At 26.7% G+C, this 3,978-nt stretch overlaps 1 long non-coding RNA gene across 1 annotated transcript; it reads left to right on the top strand.

Moving 5' to 3' along the window:
• Positions 1-2,318: 2,318 nt before the first annotated feature.
• LOC111214644 lies at positions 2,319-3,119 on the top strand. The gene is made up of 3 exons (XR_002664011.2): positions 2,319-2,414; positions 2,554-2,679; positions 2,869-3,119. It is a non-coding gene; the product is annotated as an uncharacterized LOC111214644 (long non-coding RNA).
• The last annotated feature ends 859 nt before the right edge of the window (positions 3,120-3,978 follow it).

Raw genomic sequence — 3,978 nt, 5'->3', positions numbered from 1 at the left:
TTAATATAAAATTTGAGTCTATAAATTAATAAAATATCATAGTACCAACATTATTAATTAATATAGTTTTATTGTACATTTTGTGGGAGAAATTTTTTTTTCTCAAATGTAAAAATTACATATCCAAAGTTTTTCGTGTTAATAAATATACGGCTTTAATTGGTGACCATTAGATGAATGGAAAATTGAACAAAATAATAAACATAAATCTATTTGAGGATTTGAATAAATAAAAAAAATAAGAATTTTTGTTCGTTTGGTTCTGTATTAGAATTAGAGAAGAATTGTTTTTCTTTATAATTTTTCATTAGAAATTTATAAGAATAAAGTGGGATCCTGGAAATAATTTGATCCAAAATTAAACTTAATTAATATAAAATTTGAGAAACAAATAATTTTTTCCTAAAACATGGTCACCAATTGGTGCCATGATAAATTAGACAATTGAATTTGTTTTGAATGAAAATTAATTATTATCATACACAATTACACATCGTTCATTCAATTTTTAATACTTTAATTTTGGTTCTAAGAAAACATATGCATTGTGTAGATGACATATATACCCACACATAACTGTACTCTGGTTAGATTTAAGAATTCAAGATTTACGTAACATAATATGTTGTTTGTACTAGAGTTGGATCCACACGTCCATGCGAGTATTTTTCTCATTTTGTAAAAGTATAACTTTAATAATAAATTTTGATCAAAAGATATTATATTTGTATCAAAAGTCAAAAGTCACATATATATGATTTTAATGGCTTTTATTTTTTATTTTTAAAATATATATAGCAAGAAAAATTAAAAAGATTAACGAAAATGAAAAATCAAACTGAAAAACTTCAATAGACTTTACACAAACCAAAAACAGAAGAATTCAAAATATGGACCCAAGGCCAAAAACTACGTCGAGCCTTAGCTGCCAGAGCCGCACCACTGGTCTTGTGAACTCATTGTTAACTCATTGATTTTCGCATAGTATGTTTATATATTCATATTTTAAAAAGTTTATTCAACAATTTTATAATGCTTTTTAAAATATCATTCAGATTTATGTGGAGCTTTGGTTGATGTTGTGGATCTTAATGTTATATAACAATACCAATATTATTCATACAAAATTTTTAGTAACATGAATTATCAATTTTGTACAATGTAATATAATGATAGAAAGTAATACACAAAATTAGTGTACTTTTATCTATGTTATTTTTATCAAATAATTAACGATTTTTTCATTCCCACAAAACGTGGATCATTACCTAGTTAGTGGTACTAAGGGAGTTTGGTCTAAATTCTTTTCATATAATAATATGGATCTTAATGTTGTAAGTGATCGACTGAAAACAGTAGACAAGAAGAATAAACAAATTTGCAAATAACTTTAATAACAAATAAAGTAGTTTTCCCTTATTCACCAAAGTCATGTAAATTCATTAATATTCAAATATTTTCTGATTCTAAATTGAATACACTCTTCTAAAATGGAAACTAAGGGAACAATAATCTTGTTGAAAAAATTACAGTCAAAGTCTTGTTATGAAACATCCAAAATAAGAAAACAATTTAATCTATGGTAAATAATAATTTCGTTGAACAAATTTAGGGTATGACTGGTGACCATTCTGGAAACAAGAGGAACGAATAGGAAATGAACGTAGAGGAATAGAATTGCAGGAATGGTGGTTCCATCCCATATTTAACAAGGAATTAATTTGTTCTTTATTTCTCTACAAAAAAAGGAATGATAGGGAAAGAGAAGGAAAAATTATTCCTTATGAATGGTGATTTTTTTAAAGAATGTTAGGGAATGCATTTGTTCCTCGTCGTTCCTTGGTCACCATTCATACCCTTACTTTCAAACTTTTCTATATGGAAAGCTCATAAATATAAAAGTTTATATATATATATATATATATATATATAAAACTTACATGGTCATACAATCAGTTCTAAATTCTTTTCATACAATAATATGGATTTTAATGTTTTAAGTGAGACTGAAAACCGTAGACAAGAAGAAGAAACAAATTTGCAAATAACTTTAATAACAAATAAAGTAGTTTTCCCTTATTCACCAAAGTCATGTAAATTCATTAATATTCAAATATTTTCTGATTCTAAATTGAATACACTCTTCTAAAATGGAAACTAAGGGAACAGTAATTTTGTTGAAACAATTACAGTCAAAGTCTTGTTATGAAACATCCAAAATAAGAAAACAATTTAATCTATGGTAAATAATAATTTCGTTGAACAAATTTACTTTCAAACTTTTCTATATGGACAACCATAAATATAAAAGTTTTTATATATATATAGAACGTACATGATCATACAATCAGTTCATAATAAGCAGCAAACAAAAATTAAAAAACAGGAAATTTTATAGTCAGTTTATACTCATCGTAAGTATTTTCGTAAATATTTATACTATAAAAATACTAATCTTTGTTTTGTTATGAATTCTTATTACACTATAATTTATATTATATCGATATTGAATTATTACTTTTCTATGCGTTTTTTTTTTTTTTTGGCAAGAAGACATCAGACAACCAGAGTTGGTGCAACCTGTAGAAACATAACTAATGGCAACCAAGAAATTTGCAACTCTTTTACTACCTTTGTTGATAGTCCTGCTAACACTCACCTTTATCTCTATGGTTTCAGGTATTATACTATTTTAAAATCCAAAAATTTATCATTAATCGGAATCAGTAAACGCAATATGTTTTGTCTGCATTTGCATTTTACATATTAATGTTATTGTTAAATATTAGTATTATGTCAATTGGTCCTTTGCATTAATTTTTTTTTTTTTTGCATTTAAAATATTACTAACTTTTACGAGCTAAACAGGCGTGAAAACATGTGAAGAACAGGGCCCATGTGAGAGCCTAAAGAAATGCGAAGTTCATTGTAAACTAAAGGGATACACAATGGGGGCAGTTTGTTTACTGCAAGAATCTACTGGTTATAATTCTTGTTGCTGCAAGACAAACCCTCCAGGTCGTCATGTATCCACTCCTCTTAAACCCTAACTAATCATTATTCAGTGTGAAATTATGTACCCTCAATTATATGAATAAAAAATTATTAAACTTGATAGATTTACAAATTATCTCATGCAAAGCGCTAAAGTGATCTTTTTTTTGTTGCCGCAAGACAGTACCTCAAAATCCACTCCTCTTCAACATTAATTAACTTTTAGTTCAATATGCGCCCTCAATTATATGATTAAAATTGTATGAATAAAATATTAAATTATATGAATAATAATATGTACATATATATATATATATTCAAATATGATATATTTACATTCTCTAATGCAAGGCGCTACAATATACTAAGGCCATGTGCAATGGTAAATGAGTTTTTCATAAATTAAAATAAAAGAAAAAAAAGCAAAATAAGGAAGAGATAGAAGATAAACGTCTCCATGAATTTTTTTTGTCCGATATTGAAAGAAAATGGTCAGTTACTAGTTACTGATTGGTTTCAATTTTTTTAATATCTATCCTTTTCTTTAACACCGGAAGTATATTAGCAAGGGTTCTAAACATTAAACTGATAAAAAAAGTAAGAAAGAGAAAATGCAAACAGAAAAAAAGAGAGGAGAATCAGTATTTCATTTGGAATTTTGAGTTTTCTAAATGTTTTGTAATTTCGGGAAATGGTTTGGTGGTTTTTGGCCATTTAATGTCTATCTGTTTTGACATCGATTCATTATGATCTCATTAATTTTTCAGTATTCTGAAGTTCCTGAAATCATCCTTAGATGTATCAGCAGAGATGAAGCAGCTTTAGCTGTCGCTCAAAGTAGTCTTCACGTCAGTGCCAACCTAGCAATTCTTGTGACTATTCGTGAAGTTAGCAATTTTTGCAACATATAAATCATTTATAAAAAATTATAAATAATGTGTAAATTTTATAAGCTATTTATAAAGGTTTACAAATTATTTGTAA

Source organism: Brassica napus, chromosome A8 (genome assembly GCF_020379485.1).
Source record: "Brassica napus cultivar Da-Ae chromosome A8, Da-Ae, whole genome shotgun sequence".
In the NCBI taxonomy this organism is placed as follows: domain Eukaryota; kingdom Viridiplantae; phylum Streptophyta; class Magnoliopsida; order Brassicales; family Brassicaceae; genus Brassica; species Brassica napus.
The sequence above is the reverse complement of the archived record's forward strand: the minus strand, read 5'-3'. Positions and strand labels throughout refer to the sequence as shown.